Source organism: Mauremys mutica, chromosome 4, assembly GCF_020497125.1.
Source record: "Mauremys mutica isolate MM-2020 ecotype Southern chromosome 4, ASM2049712v1, whole genome shotgun sequence".
NCBI classification, from domain to species: Eukaryota; Metazoa; Chordata; order Testudines; family Geoemydidae; genus Mauremys; species Mauremys mutica.
The window spans coordinates 41575534-41600083 of NC_059075.1; the positions used below are offsets into that span (position 1 = coordinate 41575534).

The window sequence follows — 24550 nt, forward strand, 5'->3', positions numbered from 1 at the left end:
TAAATTTGGCAGTCAGTTTGGAGTATGATTGTGTTTAGCACAATACTTGATTATTTTACATCCTTTAAAGTATATAATCAGTTGAAGCAGGCGAGTCCTGCTTCTGACTTTCCACTTTTAATTGGCCCTTGTCATCTTGTGGCACCGGCGCATTGTAGCTTCATTTTATCCCAGCAACAAATTCTTGATTTGTAGGACCAGTAATAATCAACAATGGATAAATTCTTAATAAAGTTACCCGGAGGAAAAGGTAATTCATCAAGTGACGGCCTGAGTTCAACATCCAGCTTTCAAACTGAAGTTATACAAAAGAAAGATGCAGCAAATCTACAAGATAAGAAATGGAGTTTTCAGCAGTCTTGGCTATCAAGATTTAAGTGGTTGGAGTACAATAGTGAATTAGAGTTTTTTCTTCAGTCTGCAAAAACTGTTCGAAAAAGAAGATCTTTATATTTTCTACAAAGGCCGAACCAATGTTTATTTCATCCGGATTTCAAGATTGGAGACACGCATTGCATGGTTTTACATCACTCAAAAAATCCTCTTGTGACAAGGAAGCGGTAATGAAATATGTTGCTTTGCAGTTTCCGGGGGGACCCTCCACCAGCACAGAAGGGCCCCCCACCCACAGTCACTGCTTCTGCCCCACGCTGGACAAGGGGTAGCCCCACGGCCAGTGAGGCTACAGTGAGAGGCAGCAGCAGGAGATGCAGCCCTCCCCCCAGCACCCACCACAAGGGAGGTGAGGGGGCTTCCTGGACCTGAGAGGGGCCCTTGGAACACGTGTACTGACAGTGGTGCGAGGTGAGTGTGGTGCAGAGGGGAGGTGGGAGGCCCCTCCCCCGGAGCTTGCTGCTGCCTGTGGGGAGAGGGCTGGGGGGAGTCCTCCTCTTTGGCCTGCCTGCACCCCAAACTCCTCATCCCCAGCCTTGCCCCACTCCAGAGCCCTCACCCCTGCACCCCAACCCTCTGCCCTACCCCTGAGCTCTCTCCCACACCCCAAACCCCTCATCCCCACCCCACAGCCCTCACCCCTGCACACCAACCCTCTGCCTGATCCCCCCCCACCCACACCCCAAACACCTCATCACTAGCCCCACCCTCATATTTTTACATTTTTTTTAAAAATATACAATAGCTCCTTACTTAACGTTGTAGTTATGTTCCTGAAAAATGCTACACTGTACTTTAAGCAAAGCGATGTTAAGCGAATCCAATTTCCCCGTAAGAATTAATGTAAATAGGGGGGTCTGGGTGGTTAGGTTCCAGGGATTTTTTTTTTTTTGCCAGACAAAAGACTATATTTTATATATATACACACAGACATATACACAGTATACATTTTAAACAGTTTAATACTGTACACAGTATTGATGATTGTGAAGCTTGGTTGAGGTGGTGGAGTCAGAGGGTGGGATGTTTCCCAGGGAATGCCTTACTGCTAAATGATGAACTATCATTCGGCTGAGCCCTCAAGGGTTAACACATTGTTGCTAATGTAGCCTCACACTCTACAAGGTAGCAGGAATGGAGGGAGGGGAGACAGCATGGCAGAGAGAGAGACAGAGACACATGCCCTGTGTGTGAGAGAGAGATGTGCATTGCTCCTTTAAAGTACGCTGACCGCACTCTAAATGCATTGCCTTTTTAAGCAGATCAGCAAGTTGAGACAGCAGCTGCTGCCAGCAAGCTCCCTCCGTCCCAAGCCCTGTCCTGTGTCACCCCCTGCTCTGTGGAGATGGGGAGGAGACACCCTGACAGCAGCCTTCTTCCTCCCCCTCTTCTCCCCCACCCCCTGCACAGCAAGCAGGAGGTTCATGGGAGCAGCTCCAAGGCAGAGGGCAGGAGCAGCACATGGCAGTGGGGGCAGGGACACCTGAACTGCCCAGCAATTGATAGCCTGCTAGGGTGGCTGCCGCACAGGGAACTTAAGAGCTCAAGGGGGGGGGCTGCTGGTCCACCCTGGTTCCAAGCCCCCATCACTAGCTCTAATGGGCTGCTCCTTCTGCAAGCAGTGGACAAAGCAGGTGGCTGCCAAACAATGTTATAAGGGAGCATTGCGCAACTTTAAACAAGCATGTTCTCTAACTCAGAGTTTCTCAAACTGTGGTCCATGGACCACCAGTGGTCCGCAAGCTCCATTCAGATGGTCTGTGGATAGTTCCCTCTAAGGTGCGTGCCTGTGCAGCCCCACATGAGAGAATGAAGGGCCACACACCTAATTAGTGGAGCCGCGCAGCTGTGGCTCCACTAATTAGGTGCCTGGACCCTTGAGAAGATGCACACGTAAGCTCAGGTGGTGGCCTTGGGGGGAATAGGGTGGGAGAAGAGGGAGTGGGGGGAATTTGGGAGGTGCAGGGCTGTGGCAGCCAGAGAAAGAGGCAACTCCCCAGCTCCAGAGCCGCAGCTGTCGGGGAGAGATGGCCCTCCTTCCCAGCCTCAGCTCTGTGGCTGCTGTGGCAGGGGAGGGACCCCCCCCCTTCCATCCCAGCCCCAGTTCAGGGGCTGCTGTGGTGGGGGGTGTGTGAGAGGGAAAGACACCCCACCCTTCTTCCCAATCCCAGCTTGGAGGATGCCATGTTGGGGGAGAGAGGGCATATCCATCACATTAGAAAGGTTGACTACTGATATTAAAATATGAGTTGTGTGCTTTTATGTGTAGAATAAAAACATGTTTATGATGAAGGGGTTTTTTTATATAGCACTTTTATCCAAAGCGCTTTACAATAGTTAGCTAACAGTACAAACAACATTTGGAAAGATCATTCAGTGGTCCACTGAGATCCTCAGCAATTTTCAAGTGGTCCATGAAAAAAAAAAGTTTGAAAACCAGTGTTTAATTGATCAGCAACATAATAACAAAACAGCGTTAACTGGGATGACTTTAAGTGAGGAGTTACTGTATATTGGCTTACAAGGCAGGTGTCGGGGGGCGGGACTTGGACCTGTTCTGGGCACCACCAAAAATTATACAAACCTGCTGCCTCTGTCAATCACAGGTAAATGTTTCTGCACTAATGTCGGCCAATTACAGAAAAGAATCACAATCAGCTAGGATTGCACTGCACAACATTTTGACTGGTGTTCAGTACCTAGCTCAACCAGGAATAGCATTAAGTGGACGTAATGAGAGTGATTCAAATTTGATGCAGTTCTTGTTGCTACGCAGTACAGATTCAGAGGAACTGAGACAGTGGCTTAATCACACAAAATACAAGTGGCTGTCACATGAGATTATAAACGAAATAATTGAAATGATGGCAATGATGGTGCTAAGACAAACTGCAAAAGATAAAGGCTTCCAAGTTTTATGCCATTGTAATGAATGAGACTACTGATTTTGTCAAGAAAAGAACAAGGAAGTTTTTCTTTAAGGTTCTTTTCTAGTGATGACTGGGAGATTTATGAGGCGTTTATTGGGTTTTACCAAACTGACGCAATGGATGCTGCTTCTCTTTTCAAAATTGTGGAAGATTGCCAGCGGGGCAGTGTTACGACGGAGCCAGTAATGTGTCTGGCAAATTTACTGGGGTCCAAGCCAGAGTCAAGGATCGAGAGCCGAGAGCGGAATTTGTGCACTGTGCTGCACATTCCCTTAACCTTGCCACACAGGATGCCCTGCATAAAATTCAAGAACGTCATGATATGTTTTTGATGGTGAAAGATCTCATCAGTGCTGGCAGTGAGTCACCAAAATGTATGACAGCATTCAGAGAATTTCAGAGTGAAGGGGAACCTTCTTTACAACCATTGTGCCCAGCAAGATGGACACTAAGGATCAGTAGCATTAAATCACCTCTCCACAACTACAAGGCCATGATGAACTGCCTAGATGAACTTTTAGTTACTCTTCCAATGAATTTGGCTCAAAATGTAGCGGATTCTCAAAGCAGCTTCAGTCTTTTTCAATGTACTTTACCTAACAATTCTTGTGAAAGCCTTGGGTCCTGTAGAAGAAGCAAATGCAAAAATTCAAAGCCCAAACATGTCATTGGCAAGCATTATGAAGAAAGTTGGCCTGTTGCAAGAGGTGTTGAGTGGGATGTGCACCGACTCATCATACAATCACTTCTGGGAAACAACAGTAGAGAAGGCAAGAAATATTTATTTAGATGATCCTACACTCCCAAGAAATACAAGCCACCGAGACGGCTCGACCACCATGGAAGCTTCCCTCACACCTTCAGTGACCCCAAAGAGTATTTTCATCAAATATATGTCGGGATCATTGATGCTTGCAAAGTTGCCATTGAACAGAGGTTTTCAATAACTGAAGCTTTCCATGGTGACATCGCCTGTGGGGGAAGGTGGGAAGACCTGGGCAGGTTTAGTCTAGGGCAGAGAAAGCTGCCGGGGACCAGCTAACAGTCTGCAATATGTTCAGGGTTGGTACAAAGAGGAGCGTGATCTATTGTTCCGCCAGATCCACTAGGACAAGAAGTCATCGGCCTAGTCTGCAGTAAGGGAGATCTAGGTTAGACACAGGCTTTTTAACTACAAAGATAGTTAAGCCTAGCAACAGGCAGGACTAGCCCTAACCATTTTGCCAACCAGGGCAGAAAATGTTTTTTGTTGGTTCACTCCTAGACCAGTGCAAAAATGAAACAAACAAGATCAGCCAATCAGTGTATGGGGGGGGGACAACAACCTGCCAGCCAGTCATCGGCTGAGAAAGAAAAAAGCCAAGTGGTGCAGCGGTCCAGCACTCCCTGGAAGTTGGCACCTGGGATGACCGCCCTTCTCACCTGTCCCTAGAACTGGCCTTGGAAACAGGTTGCTGAGGGAAGTTGTGGACTCCCAGGCTTTGGAGGTTTTTAAGAATAAGTTAGACAACTGCCAGGATGGTCTCAGTTTACTTAATTCTGCCCAAGCATGGGGAGAGGAACGGAATGATCTCTTGAGGTCCCTCCCAGCCCTACATTTTTATGATTCTATATGCAGGAATTTGAGAATGGCATGGCTGAGCTGCTAACAAAAATACATGCTCTCATTTAAAATCAGGTGCTTTGCTGGAGGCCTGGAGCAAATGGTGTAACCCCTTCCCTTCCCCCGCTTTTTATTCTCCCAAAATGCTAGAGGTGATCCTGGCAATCACAGATCAATGACCCTTTGTTCAGTCCCTGATAAATTAATTGAAACTATAATTAAAATAGAATTATAAAGAGCTAGATGATCATGCAGTGATATTCAGAAAATAGTATACCTCATCTAAAGGAAAACTGCCTCTCATCTACAAGTATTCAAGTGAGTTAGCAAAATAATGCATAAAGGAGAACTGGTTGATGTAATTTGTTTGGCTTTTCAAATAGCCTTTGACAAATTGTCTCACAAGAGGCTATTACGGAAACTAATCAGTCACAGCCTGAGAGATAAAATTCTGTCATGGATTAGAAACTGGCTAAAAGACAGAAAACAAAAGATAAATGTTTAAATATCAACAAGGCACAAGGTTAACTGTGGGGTGCCACAAGGACTCATACTGTGTTGTTTATTATTCTGATGGTGATGTGGCTAACTTGCAGATATATTTATTTCAGTAACTCAAGGCTAGAGGTGGCTGTTAAGAGTGTTAGCAGTTTAACAAAGCTGGGTAAATGAGTAGCTTGATGGCAAATGAAATTCTGTGTGGAGAAATGCAAGGTAATATGCACTGAAGAAACAAAATGAGCTATTGCTGGGTTCTGAGTGAATGGCAACCACTAGAGGGAAAGACTTGGGTGTAATTGGGAACAAGTCAATGAAAGCCTCTGTTCAGAAAAAGTTTTAAAACATTAGGCTGTAGGAGGAATGGTATGAAAAATAACACTAAACATTATTATTATTTATTATATGCACACTCTCTACGCCTTCACTTGGGATACTGTGCTCAGTTCTTGGCCCTCTGTCTCAAAAAGGAGAAACACAAGGGATTTAAGAGATGGGTAATAAAAAATTCCATATAAGAAGCAATTGAAGAGAATGGGACTGTTTATTTTATAGAGTAGACTAATACAAGTTTTAAAATTAAAATCAAGATTGGACCTTTTTTTGTTAATTATGTGCTCTAGGAATTATTTGGAGAAGTGCTATGGCCTGTGTTATGTAGGAGGTCAAACCAGATGATCACAATCAGGGCCGTCCTTAGGCATACGCAGCTGCGTAGGGCACCATGAAATTTGGGGCACCGAATTTCCCTAAATTTCATGGTGCTCTAGGCAGCTGCGTGCTGCATACGCAGCAGCACAAGCCCTATCACTCAGCCCCCGCCCCCGCAAGGGACAGGGCTGTCCTTAGGGGGTGTGGGGCCCCGGTCAACTCTGTCCACCCTGCCTCTTACCCTTCCCCCCGCCCCGCCCGCCTCCATTCCACCTCTTCCCCCAGCGACCCCACACTCAGCGACGGGAAGCGGAGCAACCCTGCCCCAGCCCATTCTACTCTGCCAGCTCCCAGTCATGTCGCTCCATTTCCCGCCACCGGTGAGTGCGGGGAGTTTGGGGAAAGGTTCGCCCCCCACACTCACCGGTGGCGGGAGGCGGAGCAACGCGGCCCCAGCACCAGCCATGTTGCTCAGGGGAGGGAGGTTAGGAAAAGGTTCCCCCACCCCCGGAGTTACCAGTGGCAGGAATCGGAGTGACACAGCCCCAGCCCTCTCAGATTCCCTTGCCTCAGCCCCAGCCGTGTCGCTCGGGGGCGGGTTAGGAAAAGGTTCCCCCCCTCCCCTCGGCACTCACCGGCAGCGGGAAGCGGAGCGCCATGGCTGGGAGCTGGCAGAGTAGAGCTGGCTGGGGCAGGGCTGCTTCACTTCCCGCTGCTGCCAGTTAGTGCGGGGGGAAGGGAAATACCTTCCCCCAAGCCTCCTCCCCCAAGCAACGTGGCTGGAGCCAGGGCGAGGGAAGCAGAGCGGGCTTCTCCCAGCCCCTCACTAATCCCCTAGGCCACTCTGGGCCTGTGGGGCCCCCAAAAGTGCCTCCCCACAGCTCCTGCCTCCCAGACCCTGGGGGGGAGGCCTGGGTCCCCACACAGCCCCCCCATGGGGGGGCTGCATAGGACATCCAAATGGCAAGGGACGGCCCTGATCACAATGGTCCCTTCCGGCCTAGGAATCTATACAAATAGGAAATAATAGAGTTAGAGAAAACAATAACTGGGATGCTCCAATTTATTGTCTTTTATAATATAGGAGGAAGGTAACACTAAAAAAGTGCTAATAAAATAATGGAGGAAGGAACTCCCACAAGGAAGTAACTGACCTGTTTCTATGCAGTTATGTTCTAAGGTTGAGTCTCCCTGGTTTGTCTTTATGTACTGCTGAACCGTGGTAAGCGCTGGTAGCCTGAGCTTTTGTTTTTCCTGGACTTCTGTGGAAAGGAGCTGGTTTCTAAATGTTAGGATGCAAAAAACAGGATGCCACTACAGGAAGAGCACAATGGTCACCCTTATTGCCATGAAAGAGGCCTCATCAGTACAGGGACATTTGGGTATTTAAATGTCATGATAAATTTAAAAACTAGAGATTGTCCCAAACCAGACAATCCAGATGCTGATTTCAAATGCCTCATAATTCAGCAGTGTTTGCAGATGGGGTGTGGGACTGTCTCTATGTGAAATTGAATGGATGTGGTGGCTAGTTCCTGATCTCACACAGCTCCGTCATGGCACCTCTGTGTCCTGATCTGCAACTCCTGTGCTATTTCTGCCCTGGGCAGTGACTGCTGGTTGTGTTTCTTCCTTGCCCAGTTATAGTGCCATTTTTGAAGCTTCCAATATGAAGAAAAGGTGGTTTGTAATTTAATCACCGAGAAAAAGAAATGACACACACAAGCTGTTGATGAACATCCCAAAAGGACATCATAAAATTCCTACATTTTACACCCTTTACAAAGGGCCCTTGTTTAGCCTCAGTGGGGGAAGTGGGAGACTGAAGGAAATGAGTCATGGAGCTGATTGCGGTGGGTTAAAAGAGGGAATGTGCTGTGCCACTGGGAATTGTGTGTGACCCTCATGCAAAGCAGAAAGGGCTCCAAGAAGAATTAGGGCCAGGGTGACATTTCAGTCTGTGAAGCCATTTGTTTGAGATCATGCCACAACCAACACTTTGGGGAAAATGTTCAAAAGTGGTATCTGTCTCATCTTTCTAATCTGTCTAACCCAAACTTTTGAACACTGAATTCCCTTCAGGAAAATTAAACCAGTCATTTCCCACTCCCACAGTCATCCCTACCATGTGGTCTTAAAGGCCTCCGCATCTTAACTGAGACATTGTCTGTGCCTCCTTCCTCCTGGCTGGTCCTTGGTGATGGTGGGGGGATCCCCACACTTTGTAAAACGCTCACCTACTCTGTCTCTGAATTCACACCTGTCGTTTCGTGCATATGAGACAAAACTTGATAACCTGCTGCATTTCCAAATGTTGCTTTCACACACAGTTTGTCTCTGGTAGGTACAAATGGTTTGTGCATATGAAATGGCAGAAGCCAATTTTGTGTCAAGGCTGTGACTCCTTTGGAAATGGGTCCCTTAATGTGCATTTTGATTTGCCAGTGAAAACAGTGGGATGGGATGTCCTGTGGGCTTGAATTGTAGCAAAATTATTTTTATTCAAATATTTTAAATTAATGTTGTGCCTCTGATTGACTGATTGTCCTAGAGACTATTTAATACATCCCAGGATGACTGTAACTTTAATGCATTGCCAAAAAAATCCCTGAGCTTTCTCACTGGAATGACACTAAAACCTAGATTGATGAGGTGTAAAGGAGAATTTATATAATGACAGAAACAGATGCTCACTAGAGGTGCAGCATGCAGAATGACAATCATTCCATCATCCCAATGAATCAATAAGTTTTAAACCATCTAAACCCAGCACTGATATAGTCTAAAATTAGTGTTAAATGGGAAACTTTTAATATTCTTCCTGTTAAGACAATGCAAGAGGTGTATGTAGACTGAAATGCAATACCAGATGCCAAACAATAGTGATTGAAGTGTCAGGATCTTGTTCAGGTTCATGTAGTCCGTGACCGTTCAGAAAGAGTGTTCCCACTACTGATGCATTGTCTGTTTTGGCTAAAGTATTAAAACCTTGGGCTGGAAACCATAAATCCTGCTTCTGAATCACTATTACCTCTGTGATGTTAACTGAAAAACATGGCACTCACAACTGGCTATGTGGCCATCTAGTGGCTATTGGGGAAATGTTTAACAGATGCCAAAAAAATGGCCCCGATTCTGCAGCATGGCTGAGCTGAGCTTGGCATGGGGATGGGGAGGCAATATGGCTTTATTCTGCTTTGCAGCTCCTGGATTCTGGAGGTGAATAGGGGCTGCTATGGCCCTTGGTACAAGTTAGATCAACTTCAGGGGGCAGTTATAGGGGCCTGCAACGGCCCTCATTGGGCCAGTGCAGCAGACCAGAATAGAGAGCATGCAGTGCATACCAGCTCCTCCCTCAAGTTTAGTGCAGGGTGCAGCCTGTGGGTCACAGGCTGCAATACTCTGAGCTAGATTTTCCAATCTGCTGAGTTCATGCTGTGCTGCCTACATCTGTGTTTGACTCCACTAAGACTTAAGCATGTGCTTAATGCTGTCCTGCGTAGGGATGCTTTCCTGATTCGGGCCCTTGCGCAAAGCTGAGTTGCCCTTGATTTAGGGTCTGCTGCCTGGCTTGGGATTGTTTGTTTTTTACTAAAAACCACAGGCATTTCAGCAGAAGCCAGTTTCTTACATTTCTTCATTAAACAGTGGCAGCGTGGGCAAAAGGAATGAACACAGATCTGGAAGTCAGGACTTTAGGTTTCTAATTCCAGCTCTGTCATTGACTCCCTCTGTAGTCTCGGGTAATTCAGTTCACCATTTGAGCCTCAGTTTCTCCATCTGTAAAATGAGGGTGATGATCATAATAATGCTGACCCACAGCCAGGAATATTGTGAGGCTTAATTAATGTTTGTGAATTGGTAAGAATGGTTATTAAATAAACATCAGGATAATGTGTTAGCCTAAAAGTGAAATGCAATCCCTGAATTTTTAATGCTTTCAAAAAAATTCTTAAATCTCACCCAAAGTAAATGTAACCAGAATATCACTAGAAAGCATCAGGACAGGATTTCTGGGGAGCTTTTTGACCACTTGGTACTAGTTAACTGCTACCCAATGCCTGTCCCTTATGCCCATGACTTCTTCATTTTGCAACAGCAGGGATTCAGAGTTTTAAGATCATGATTCAAGCATAGTACTTTGCATGGTGGTGGGAGTGAAGCACATTGCACTGATATCAGAGGGGTAGCCGTGTTAGTCTGGATCTGTAAAAGCAGCAAAGAATCCTGTGGCACCTTATAGACTAACAGACGTTTTGCACCATGAGCTTTCGTGGGTGAATGCCCACTTCGTCTGTTAGTCTATAAGGTGCCACAGGATTCTTTGCTGCTTTTATATTGCACTGAGTGTGCCAATCACTTGCAGCAGCATGGGCTGAAGAATGGTGCAATAACAAAGGACCATAACGTATATTGCTACTTAGTCTGCACAAAATGTATTTTCTTATGCCTGAGCATTATGCATCATGCAGGTTGTTCATAACGGAAGTGGAGTATTGACTTCAGCATTCTGGCAGCAGCTGAACTCCTCAGAAATCCAATGGTAAGACAATGAGATACTGAAAGAGCATTCTGTTTTGTGCAATTATAGAAAAATAATGCTTTACATTTACCAAATACCTTCCCTCAAACACATGGAGAGTGTCTGGAAGTAGGGCGAAAGTCGCATCTGTGCTGTGGTTCTGCAGAAAGTCTATGCACTGCTTAAGTCCTCAAAATAAGACTTAAGCAGGACTTAAGTGATGCTAAGGCTTGTGCTGTCCTTCTGCATGAGGGTGAATTTCACCCACTAATGAATTAAAAACTATGTGGGGGGAGCATTGTTACCTTTATAGGTAAGGTTACTAAGCCATTAATCAAAGAATAGAAGAGGTAAAATTAATAAAATGGTGACCAAAAATCAAACCAAACAAAACTAATTAAAATAAATAATATGGTTTGTTAGGATACAAAACAAAATCTCTTATCTGAATTAAAATTCTATAAAGATCATTCAGAATAAAAAGAAAACCCTTAACTCTGACCTTATGAATGAAAGCTTAGTTCCATTGAAATCAATGGGAGTTTTGCCATTGATTCAAAGAGCCAGGATTTCACTCTGCATCTTTTTAAATATGTGCAAAAGTAAATAATGGACTCATGTAGCAATTTCTTAATTCCATTTACATCTTGATGAATGTTGCTTTTAATTTCTACAGATTGTTTATAATGGTTACTACATGAATTAATATTAAGAACAAATTAGTTCTGTAACCCCTCTTTCTTCCCTGGGTTACCCGGGAGCAGGCAACACTCACCTGTGTGCCTGGGCACCTGATGTTTGTTGACATTAGGAAGGCTTGCAGGTAAATAAACCCATTCACGACCAATGGTCCTAGTCAATGGGAACCATCAAGCTTCTAAGCCAGGGGTGGCCAGCCTATGGCTCTGGAGCCACATGCAGCTCTTCAGAAGTTAATATGTGGCTACTTGTATAGGCGCAGACTCTGGGGCTGGAGCTACAGGCGTCAACTTTCCAATGTGCTGGGGGTGCTCACTGCTCAACCCCTGGCTTTGCCATAGGTCCTGCCCCCACTCCACCCCTTCCCATCCCCTCCCCTGAGCCTGCCATGCCCTCCTTCCTCCACCTCACCCCCCCAGAGCCTCCTGCACACCACAAAACAGCTGATCAGGGGGAGAGGAGAGGCACTGATCAGCGGGCTGCCAGTGGGCAGGAGGTTCTGGAAGCAGGGGACGGGGAGCTGATGGGGGGCTGCTGACATATTACTGTGGCTCTTTGGCAATGTACATTGGTAAATTCTGGCTCCTTAGGCTCAGGTTGGCCACCCCTGTTCTAAGCCACCATTAATGGCCTACACTTTGCATAATTACAATAGGACCTCATACTTATACTTTATATTTATAGATTCAGATACAAGAATGATACATACATACAAATAGGAGGGATATATTCAGTAGGTTATAACCTTTGTTATGATACCTTACAAGAGACCCTTTTCATAAAGCATATTCCAGTTACATCATAGTCACACTCATAAGCATATTTCCATAAAACATGGAGTGCAACATCACAGACCTGTCTTTTTTAACCTCCGTAAGAGTTAACAATTGAAACAAGTAGCAGAGGTTTATACTTCTGCATGTCAGTTTGCCAGGGTTCCCTCCCCACTCTGAACTCTGGGGTACAGATGTGAGGACCCGCATGAAAGACCCCCTAAACTTATATTCTACCATCTTAGGTTAAAACTTCCCCAAGGTACAATTCCTCTCCTTGTCCTTGGATGGTATTGCTGCCACCACCAAGTGATTTATACAAAAATTTAGGAAAAGGGTCACTTGGAGTCCCTATTCCCCCAAAATATTCCCCCAAGCCCCTTCACCCCCTTTCCTGGGGAGGCTTGAGAATAATGTGAATACCGACCAGACCCTTTGTCTTTAGGACACTGAAATTAATCAGGTTCTTAAAGGAAGAACTTTATTATAAAGAAAAAGGTAAAAGAATTACACCTGCAAAATCAGGATGGAAGGTAACTTTACAGGGTAATAAAAAGATTTAAAACACAGAGGACTCCCCTCTAGACTCAACTTTACAGTTACAAAACAGGAATAAAACTCCCTCTTAGCATAGGGGAAATTCACAAGCTAAACCAAAAGATAATCTAACACATTTCCTTGCCCTTACTTTTTTGCAATCTTAGATGGATCATTCTGATATGTTTTTAAGAGCTGTTTTACCTGCCTGGTCTCTCCCTCCGTCTGGAGAGGGAACAAACAAAAAGAGCACAAACAACCCCTCCCCCCAGTTTTGAAAGTATCTTCTTTCCTCATTGGCCCTTCTGGTCAGGTACCAACTAGGTTATTTGAATTTCTTAACCCCTTGCAGGTAAAGTGATTTAAAACAGCTTCCCAGGAGGGATTTTATGTTACCCATATCTCTATGTTTATGACACAGTTATATATCAACAATGTTACTTTGTATATATTCTCTTATTCTGAATCCTTCCTGTGCTGGCAGACATTAGGGAATGAACAAGGCTCCTATCCTTGGCTGCTCTTTGCATGTCCTCTACGTTGTTAACTCCCATAAATTCTCTGTCTCAAAGGTGGAAGGATTCTTTCACTCAGCCCTTTTAAATATTCCTTTAGCTGCCTGATGGCACACATGCCATGGCAGACATTCTGGGTTCATTTTTAACGTATCCCAGATATTTCCATCTTCTTGCCTTTATAACTTTGGAGATGAGGAATAGATGAACTCTTGATTAATCTTGGCATTTGTTATACATTCATTCAATTTAATACCTAGTATTTTTCCTGAGGCATTTGCTTTTGAAGGCATTTAGACAGCTATCTGTATCTTTGATGGATTTCCAGCTTTGACAACCATATGTGAAGGTGGAAATAACATTTTAACTGAAGACTTGTAGCTTGATTTTTAAGTTGTGGATTTTCTAAGAACAGTAATTTTGTTACGTAAATTGTTATTTCAGGAACATAAAATGCACAGTGTTTACATGTGCATATACATGAATGTAGCCTTGTTTTCAACATTAAGGGCCTGATCCATTGCTAACTAAAGTCAATGGGAGTTTCTCGATTGACTTCAGTGGGTGCTGGATCAGTCCCCAAATGTCCCAATATGCTAACCTCACTCTCTCATGAGTAATCCATACTCACACAAACAGTCCCATTGAAACCGATTACAGCACTTGCATGAGATATCAGTTGTGTGAGTCAGGTTCACAGGACGAGGGCCTGTGAAGTAGATTAATGGCCATCTCTTTTGTAGCACTGTGATTTTTTTTTTAACACGTTGGCAGTTAAACCTCCCCCCCCCCCCCCGATTGATTTTATAGATGCTTTTTAGTTAATGTCAGAGTGGTTTTGAGTCTTTTTAACCGCTTTTGAAAAGCAAGCACTCGTTAAAGCAGTTTATTTTTCCATGGGGGAGAATGGTTACATTTGCCAAATACAAGGGTAGCAAATTATTCACCCAGCTCCAGGAGTCACAAAAGAAAGTATAGGGCCTTCTCCTCCTCTCTCGGTGCTGTAAATCAGGAGTGTCTCTAACAACAATGAAGTTTTACCAGTGTAAAATTGGCGTGAGACGAGAATCAGACCATGAGATTTTAAAGTAAAGATCTTCTCCATTAAGCCTGAGGCTCCGGCTGAGTCTGGGAAGTTGGCCACTCTTATCAGAACAATGTGATTGTTCTTTGAGGCATGCTGGGCTCAGCTTTGCTCATGACTTAGCAGCTATCCCTCAGTCTCACTGATGAGCTGGCAACATCAGCTGTATGTAGTGGGGCTTAATTAGAAAGTCTGACCCCAGCTGTTACTTAAATAAAGCTGTGCCCTCACTAGAGAGGGAGAGAGGAGTTAGGGAGAATTCCCCATTAGGAAGGGTCAGTAGTTTAGAGTGGCTAGGGAGCAACCCTACAGGAGTAGGGTTAACTCCTGGGGGCTTACAGTAGAGAGGAGCCCTGAGCTAGGATCCGCAAGGACCAGAAAATGAGATAGAGGTCTATGTGAGGAAAAAGGCTTGTTTAAGTGTATTTGAACTCCAAGTGGGGAAAAGCCTAGTGGAGTTGGTACCCTGCCAAGGAGGAAAGAATTGAAGCTGAGCCCAGGAAGGGCAAAGGACCTTTTGTTTGTGAAGCTGAGCACAGGAAGTGGACTAAACTGTTGTGAGACTTGCCTAGAGGGCTGAGCCACAGAAGACCTGGGGAAGGAGTCTGGAAAAGACACTAGCTAGGAGTGGTTACTGTGGCTGGGAAAGTGGCCACCAGTGTGGATGCAAGAGGCAAAGTCCCCTCTGGTGCTGTGTTCAGGTACAAGGAGACAACCTAAAGGTAAGGACATACCCCAACAGTGTGTTTAAGTTATTAGGGTATTTGGGGGTTTACCATTAGTCCTGGAGGCCTAAGGCAGATGGGTTAAGGGATTCCATTTCCCTGAGGGGTTGGCAGACCGTGTTGGTGCATAGAAAATATGCCAGAGAGGCTAAGGAAGGAAACAGAGCTGTTGCCTGCTAAAAATCCAGGGAAGCTTAAAACACCCAGGGACCCAGGATCTCGCTTGTCTCACAGCAGACTAACCAGTGGTCAAGAAGGGGTGCTCAACTGGGATCTGTGACAACTTGTTTCCAGCAATGGTCCAATTCCTATTGTGGAATTCCTCAACACGTCTGTAAAACACACACACTCCATGCAGACACAGATCTGAGTCCCACACCAGCAGTGCTGAGGGCAGATAAACAAGCTGTGTGGGTCACAAGATAGAGCAGTCTGAGTGAATAAAGTAGCTATGCCACTCCCAATACAGTTACATTCAGGCACTGTCCATTTGACTGCGTTTTGTTTTGTTTTTGTCTGTTACATAACCTTAACTCTTAACCAAAACTTTTTGTCTGAGGATTCCCTAGGCTTTAAAAGGAGCATCAAAAGTTTAAATGAGGTTGACATCAAGTATACACAGCTTAAAACAGAACATCCTCACCACAGTCTTCCTTAAATCCCCCAGATAAGGCTTTCTTACCAGTCTCGGGTTTCCAGATACCTCTTAGAATTTGTTTCAGAGTAGTAGCCGTGTTAGTTTGTATCAGCAAAAACAACGAGGCATCATTCCTGATGAAGTGGGTTTTAGCCCATGAAAGCTTATGCCCAAATAAATTTGTTAGTCTCTAAGGTGCCACAAGGACTCCTTGTTGTTTTTTTCTTAGGACTTGTGTTTGTGCTGACAGTCTTCTGGCTTCTGCTGCAGGCTGGAGATTTTTTCACTGGAGGATAAGCATATTCATGTTGTAAGCCAGCTGGAGCACTACTGTCATCACCATTGTTGATCTGGAATGTAGGGGGATGGATGTTTTCACTGATCTTCACAAATAAAATGTGCCTATCCTCTGTACTAAATACCTGTAAAATCACGCTCCATGTAAAATACCTCCAGATGCATATCTTCACCTGCAAGCCAAAGCTCACTATCTTTGGGAAGAGAAAAAAAAAGGAGGGAGGGGGCTAGAAATGTAGGGCTGGAAGGGACCTTGAGGTGGCATCTGGTCCATCTTCCGAATCCTCCCCTGCCCCATGTTGAAGCAGAACCAAGTAAACTTAGACCTCACTCTATCATCCATCTTCCTTCTCCCCAAAATTCACAGCAAATAAGTACTGTGGGTTTATAGTGTACCTTAAAGGTCAATAGATTCAATCTGCTTTAGAACAAAAGGGGGGAAAGTGAGTTTCAGATGAGGAGATCCCCCTCCCTTTGAAATCGCCCAAGCTGGAGGTACCATATCTCCATTGTCCACAACTGCAGCTGTATCCTACAGAGAAGCAGCCTGTCCAGTGGGCTTTATAGGTCTAAACCAGCACCTTAAACTGCACCTAGAAACCAACAGGGAGCTTGTGCCAACCAGGCTGTGCTGGTGTAATGTGATAACTAGCACTGCACTGGGGCAACAGTCCAAGGGAAGGGCATCCCTGACAGTGACAGAGTTATAGAACTCTTCAGGTCCAGTTGTGTTCCCACTGAAGTGGATGTGAATTTTGCCATTGACTGCAATAGAGCAGAGATACTGGTTTTAATGAAGATATGAATCCACACATCATATCCGGCTCCCTTATCTTGCTGCTGATTTTGGTTGTATCCCTCATTTTGATCCCCTGGCTTCTGAGCTGTAGGTGGCCTGCCAGTTGCCAAACCCCAATCAGCATCTATTCAGAGATGTCTTGAAGTCCTGAGGGTAATAGTGAAAGTCCCATAATTTAGTCACTTAAAACTGGAAGGACAAAGCTTCTGAGAAACTGACAGGGCACAGTCCTGGGGCCAGGACCATGGGTTGAGGGGGGGAAGTGGTGATTTGAATGGACCAAACAGGGTTTTGTCATCTCTAGTTTCTAGAAGTCTGATCCTGCTTTCACTAATGCTGGTGTGAATCAGGTGTAACTGTACTGCAGTTATTGGTGTGAGCAGGATCAGGCCCTATGAATGTCTAATGCCTCTCCCAACAATGAGATGTGAATGAGCTTTGTCTCTTCACAGATGGTGTTGAATAGATGAGCACCCCTCATAGAGCTCCTTGATCAGTCTCCAACGAGTTCACCTCTGTCCATAGCAGTTCAAAGTCTAGCTCTGTCTGTAACTCTTGTGGCCTCAACTGAATCTCCTCCCTGGTCAGACTGGCCATTTGTGGTCCGTGCTGAGTGATTATTTGTAGAAATGTCTTCTAGGAATTCCTGAAAACAGCTAAAGTGAAGCAGCTAAACAGTCTGGCAAACAATTCCCATCCACCCCCCCAAGTACCTCTGAAAGGAGCTGCCTCCCACAGTGCAGCCTTAAGTCTTGATTCAAATGTCACTGCCCTTCTTGGAGTCTGGAGGGAGATTTCCACAGCTGAGCGTGTGGAGAAACTCCACTTCCTAATGACAAAGGTGGGTGTCTCTCTTCTTTAGACAGGGCATGCTGCTCCCTGACAATATGCTGCCTCTATGCACCAGAGAGCACAGGTATCTTGTCCTTGCTTTGTTCAGCTCCTTTGCTCATGGGATTCAATGCAGATTGTGTTTGCAGATTGGAGGAGCAGTGGCTGCCCAAGGGATGTTTTTGGGATGGTGAATGGGAGGGAGATGTTCATGAGGCAATCCTCTATTAATGTGTGGTCCAGGCTGGGGGATCCCTGTGCTAGAGCATTGGCCTTGAGCTGCTATTACTGCAGCTTTGCTGATACTTGTATACCATACCTATGGCACTTGAGTTAATGCTAGTTAGTCTCACTGAAACCCAAATTGGACCCTCCAACCCACCCACCTACCCTGGAAGACGCTCCAGAGTACTTTTTAAAGAGGTTAGGAGGCTTATCCTCAAATTACCTTATAATTAGGGCTGTGGATTAATTGCAGTTAACTGACATGATTGATTAATTTTTTTTGATCTCAGTTAATCACAGTATAATAATAAATAATTGGAGATATACCTATCTCCTAGAACTGGAAGGGACCTTGAAAGGTCATTGAGTCCAGCCTCCTGGCCTTCACTTGCAAGACCAAGTACTGATTTTTGCCCCAGATCCCTAAGTGGCTCCCTCAAGGATTGAGCTCACAACCCTGGGTTTAGCAGGCCAATGCTCAAACCACTGAGCTATCCCTCCCTCCATTGTTAAGCAGAATACCAACTGAAATGTATTTAATATTTTTGGATGTCTTTCTACATTTTCAAATATGTTGATTTCAGTTACAATACAGAATTCAAAGTGTGCAGTGCTTACTTTATATTTTTGATTACAGTATTTTCACTGAAAAAATGAGCAAAAGAAATAGTATTTCTCAATTAACCTCATACAAGTACTGTAGTACAATCTCTTTATTGTGAAATTGCAGTTATGTAACAAAAAAATCTGTAAGTTGCATTAAAAAACAAAACAACGTAAAACTTTAAAGCCTACAAGTACAAGAAGTAGGACTGAGTGTTTAGCCAATCACTAAGACAAACAAGTTTTGTTTACATTTACGGGAGATAATGCTGCCCACTTCTTGTTTACAATGTCACCTGAAAGTGAGAACGGGTGTTCATGTGGCACTGTTGTAGCTGGTGTTGCAAGATATTTATGTGCCAGATGCGCTAAAGATTCATATGTCCCTTCATGCTTCAGCCACCATTCCAGAAGACGTGCATTCATGCTGATGACAGTCTGCTTGATAACCAACCAAAGTAGTGCCAACCAACCCATGTTCATTTTCATTATCTGAGTCAGATGCCACCAGCAGAAGGTTGATTTTCTTTTTTGGTGGTTTGGGTTCTGTAATTTCTGGACTGGAATTTTGCTCTTTTAAGACTTCTGAAAGCATGCTCCACACCTCATCTCTCTCAGATTTTTTGAAGGCACTTCAGATTCTTAAATCTTGGGCTGAGTGCTGTAGCTATCTTTAGAAATCTCACATTCGTACCTTCTTTGTGTTTTGTCAAATCTCCAATGAAAGTGTTCTTAAAACGAACATGTGCTGGGTCATCATCATCCAAGACTGCCATAACACGAAATATATGGCAGAATGCGGATAAAACAGAGCAGGGGACATACAGTTCTCCCCCAAGGAGTTCAGTCACAAATTTAATAAATGTATTTTTTTAACGAGTGTCATCAGCATGGAAGCATGTCCTCTGGAATGGTGGCTGAAGTATGAAGGGGAATTAAAATGTTTTACATATCTGGCACATAAATATCTTGCAACACCAGCTTTAACAGTGCGTGCGAATGCCTGTTCTCATTTTCAGGTGACACTGTAAACAAGAAGCAGGCAGCATTATTTCCTGCAAAGGTAAACAAACTTGTTTGTCTGAGCGATTGGCTGAACAAGAATTAGGACTGAGTGGACTTGTAGGCTCTAAAGTTTTACAGTGTTTTATTTTTGAATGAAGTTTTTTTTTTAAATAATTCTACATATACAAGTTCAACTTTCATGATACAAGTATTGTAGTGCAATCTCTTTATTAGGTGAACTGAAAAACACTTTATTTTTTACAGGGCCAATATTTGTAATCAAATATAAAGTGAGCACTGTACACTTTGTATTCTGTGTTGTAGTTGAAATCTATTTGAAAATGTAGAAAACATCCAAAAATATTTAAATAAATGATATTCTATTGTTTAACAGTGCGATTAATTTTTTTTAGTTGCTTGACAGCCCTACTTATAACTCTCCACCTCCACTGTCTGCTCTACTTCGTCTGCTGCGAAGGTCATCCAGGAGGAAGAGTTTTTACAGACACACTGTCCAATTTCATTCGCCTCCCCATTTATGTTGCTGGAGCTCCAATTATCTATGTACTAAAAAGAGAATGCATATTGAATGGATGAGAGACTCTCAGAAATGAGCCAATGAAGACAGATGACAATTGCATATGTGGTTGTACATGGCTATGTTTACACTCCAATCCACATTTGGCAGCATGTAGAATATGTGAACCTACATGGCACAGTGAAAAGTAAGCTGTGTCCATATTGTAGTATGTAGCTACACATGTCAGTGAAAGGCTCTGGCAGGGGGAGGCAGCAGGGAAAAGTTCAACCTGCCAGTCTACTTCCCTGCTGCCAGAGTCTTCCCCTGCAGAGAGGAAGGGCTCCAGCAGTGGGGAACTGCTAGAGACTTTTCCCTCTGCCTCCCCCGCCCACCCCACCAGAGCCTTTCCTTGCTGCTGGAGTCTTTTCCTGCAGTGGAGAGAGATTCTAGTAGCTATACAGCTAAAACTAGCAGTGTTGACTGGAAGGCACAGCTTGAGCATGTAGAGACCCGTGAAGGGTATGTATTCTGGTACATACCCACATCCTTCAGGTGTGCTTGTACTCTACTCCCCTAAGACATGCCTCTCTGTCTATACAGGTACTTAAACCTATGCTAGGGGGACTACCTGAGTAGACTGTACATGCTGCCCAAGAAGGCGTGCAGTGTAGACATAGCCTGTGTGGTTAGTAAAAACGTTAGCGATAATTGGGTGTCTGGCTCACTCTGCTTCACTTTTTCATGTTGCTGTAAAGCTGAGAATGCTGGCAAGAGTGAAAACACCTTAGTTAATGACATACTGTCCCCCAGCATCTTCAGTTTGCTGCTGTCCACTCTACTATTGCTGCACTTTGATGCTTGTTGAAAGTGACTCTTAAGAGCAGGGCCGCCCAGAGGATTCAAGGGGCCTGGGGTCTTCAGCGGCGGGTCCCGGGGCGGAAGGACCGCCCGCCGCCGAATTGCCGCATGAGAGTTTTCCGGGGCCCCCGAAGCGAGTGAAGGACCCTGCTCCAGGGCCCTTGAAAAACTCTCATGGGGGCCCCTGTGGGGCCCGGGGTCTGGGGCAAATTGCCCCACTTGCCCCCCCCTCTGGGCGGCCCTGCTTAAGAGTACACGAGTAAGGGCACAAATAATCAAGCAATAGTTTTGTAGACTAGGGACAGCTGAACACTTGGCTGTTTAACTTTTTTTTTTCCTTACTGTAAATGAGCAAGGGAAATAACATTCTGCAGCTGTATGGGACATTATTTTTATCCATTAACTTCCTTTCTCTTATGTTTTCCCTCCCCATACCCAAGCAGAATTCTGCACTGGCATAATTCAAGCTTGACATTTCAAACATAAACTGTTTCTGAGGCTTTGTTTGGTTAGCTCATAATGTCTTCCTAACCAGCAAAATATGCAATTCTTAATATCTCTGGTAAACTAAAAATGGCTGGATGGATTTTATTGCAACTTCCAAACAATTAACTTAACCAATTTTCTATATTCCCACATATATATTCTGCCTGCCTGAGTAAGTATATGGAAGATATGCTGTAAACAGTGAACTGTGGCATTGCTGGAGGCTTCTGCTTATGCACAATTATCTTGAGTAACATCACTGAGGATGCAAAAATATGGAACAATACAGGATAGTTGAATGGGGGTTTGGTGGAATAATGTATTAGCAAATGCTTCTTGTTGCTATTCTCCTATCCATCTGCACATGGGCAGTAGCTTCTATTAAAAGTAATAGAACTGTATCTTGGAATCTTAAGTCGACACTTTTGTAGCAGTTCAGCCACCTGGAACACAGTTTCTTACAGAAAAACAAGTAAGGGTTGATCACTTGTTCTTACAAGCAGATCAATAATTAATGTATTGGATGAACTGTAGCTAAGTGCTTCAGTGTAATTAGATAGAGTTTAAATTTACAAAGCAATCCCAGTCACTGCTCTGCTGGTTCTGAGTAAGCTGTTGGTGCCAAAGAGCCTCCAGAATGCAAAGTGTGTTTTGTCATTAGAGCAGATTGAATCAAGTGTTTAATGAATATTGTTCAATGAATATGAGTGTTTGCTTGGTCCATACATTATTTGATTAATATTTCACATAGCTGGAGCAGCTCCAGACAGGGCCGGCTCCAGACCCCAGCGCGCCAAGCGGCGGACCTTCCGCAGTCATGCCTGCGGGAGGTCCACCGGAGCTGCGGGACCAGCGGACCTCCCGCAGGCATGACTGCGGATGCTCCACCGGAGTCCCGGACCAGCAAACCCTCCGCAGCTGCGGGAGGTCTACTGGAGCCACGGGACCAGTGGACCCTCCGCAGTCATGCGTGCGGGAGGTCCGCTAGTCCCGCGGCTCTGGTGCACCTCCCGCAGGCATGACTGCTTGGGGCGGCCAAATTCCTAGAGCCGCCCCTGGCTCCAGAAGCCATATGAACGGTACCAATTAAATCACTTATTGGAAGTTGTGTTTCACATCAGCTGTCTGAATAAATTGTGAACAACTTTAGTTGTATTATTCAACCAGATCTAGCTGTGAGTGAATTCACAAGCAGAATGAGTTGTCACATTACTGCATCCCAGTGAGGTCTGAAAGTTTTCCATGTGATCTCCAGCTTCCCTGTCTCTTTTTGTGTTCCTTGTCCTGCATGAAGTGGGGTGAGATCCCAGACACTATCAGCAAATTGACTTTCTAAGAATCTAATCTGCAGTGTAGAAAGATGGGGGAGAATGGAGTGGTTTTTATCTTCCATGTGAATGAGCAGCAGTTGGACATCAAAGGGTAGGTTCCTAAGTGCCCAGCATGGATGCAGTCTGAGTGGAATAATTCAGGCTGGTTTAAGCTAACTCACTTTCTAGAGGTGAGATCAATGAAGCTGAGGATTTGTCTCTCCAAGGGAAAGCACACAAACCCTATCAATTTAGAGATTTAACCTGGTCTGGTCAGAGCAACAGAATAAGCTTCCTTGCCCAGGCCCCTGCCTTTGTATTAATTCTTATACACTAAAATCTCCTTTGTAGCTTTGAGTGATGGTCTCTGGCATAAAGAAGCAGCCACCCTTGCTGTATGAGTGACTTCGCTTCTCTAGCTCTGTTTTATTGGGGGGTGGGGGGGAGGTTAGTTCTCTATGAATCTCCTGGAGTGCTGAGGTTTCCCCCACCCCACACGTCCATCCTTCCCCTCTAGGCAAGCAGCAGACTACTGATTTTGGTTGACTTAATGTACCCTCTCTACACACACTCACATAATGCATCATTTGAAAGCTTATTATGTCTACTTTAAGATGAGGTTTGATGTGCTGTTACCATAGATACAGAGAAACAATGACACCATCATCACATTAAAATGATCTTTGAAATATTTCCATTAATTTCTGTGAGCTCTGACAACAGTGTGTGGGTTACCACAGTCATCTTTGCCTTGACACGTGTACATAGTGCAGGGAAGGTTCTGACTACAGACAGTTGATTTTTCTTACTGACTCTTCCATGGCAAGTCAGTTCTGGGTGTGTTCTAGGCATTTCAAATCTTGCACACTGCGTAAGAGTCTGCCTGGGGAGCATGTGACCCCCCCACACACACTTCAGTGATACATCTTGTGATGCTGAACTATCTGCAGTCTGTTCCTGAAATACCTCTTCAAGCCATTGAATAGAAGGTATTCTTTTCATCAACTGCTACAAAATCATGTCTGTGTATTATCTCCTTCATGGATACAATTCCATTTGGAATGAATACACCTCCCTGAAGTCTTTCTACTTCAGTCTTTGCAGCACTAGTAGTTAGCCGCCTCAGCTCAGCATAACTGATACAGAATCCACGAAGATGTAGTATGTCAATTAAATTGCAAAACCCACATTCATGGTGTAGCTATGCAGCAGAGCTTACATACAGTGGTGAGACAGTTCTGGAACTGTTAAATACTATGTACTCCACAATTGAGAGGCACCTTCTTTGACTGTCTTCTGAAGGATGATTCTTGCTGCTGGCCAAATTAGATGCTGCTTCATCTGTCAACCAAAGGACAAACTGCACCAAGTGAGACACAAAAGTAGATGACTTCTACTACAATCACCTGCTTTGGGATAATATTCTGAGGTTTTCATTTTGGCTATTTCAGTCTGATGGGTTGGAGTGGCATTATACCAGACCACTTGTTCATTTGAAAGTTGTTCATCAGCCTTACGTGCCAGAAAAACATCCACAAAACATTTGGATAACTTAAGTTCCTGCTTCAGATTACTAGCTGCTGGATAGCATCACTAATGTTGTTGTGCTGCATAAGCAATGGTAGACTCGCATCGTCCATGCTGTGCATGGATTGAAACTGCAGAACTGTAGTGTTTTCTAATCTTGCCTGTAACTTGCTCCTGGAATAGCTTGCAGTTTGTACTTGTGAGGGAAGTAGAGCTTTGTATCTTTAGCAGCTTGGACAGAAGGAAGTACCTTTTTGTTGCACATAAGATCATTGTCTCTTCCATCAGCTGATTAAAATACACTGCAACAATAGTCACCAAGTGCTATTGCATTAGATGGCTTGGCTTTGATTTTGTTTTACTCAAGTAAGAAGAAAGGCATGTTGAGTGATAAACTCAGCCCTAGTGCAGTGCTATTATCTCAGCAGGCTCAGTGGTGAATAAGGTTGGTCCATCTTAGTCTTAATAAACCTTTTGGGTGGGGTGAGAAGGGGGATCTGTAACAAACCTAGCACAAGTCAT

The 24550-nt window shown here is 44.5% G+C and overlaps 2 long non-coding RNA genes across 2 annotated transcripts in view; both read left to right on the plus strand.

Annotated features, from left to right (window-relative positions):
• Positions 1-5949, plus strand: part of LOC123368106 — a 7593-nt gene extending 1644 nt beyond the window's left edge. The window contains exons 2-3 of the long non-coding RNA XR_006578688.1: positions 196-804; positions 3000-5949. This is a non-coding gene — a long non-coding RNA (uncharacterized LOC123368106). The remainder of the gene's footprint in view (positions 1-195; positions 805-2999) is intronic.
• A 4598-nt stretch (positions 5950-10547) lies between these two features.
• The window catches only part of LOC123368107, a 37939-nt gene continuing 23936 nt past the window's right edge, over positions 10548-24550 (plus strand). Inside the window, exon 1 of the long non-coding RNA XR_006578689.1 lies at positions 10548-10618. This is a non-coding gene — a long non-coding RNA (uncharacterized LOC123368107). The remainder of the gene's footprint in view (positions 10619-24550) is intronic.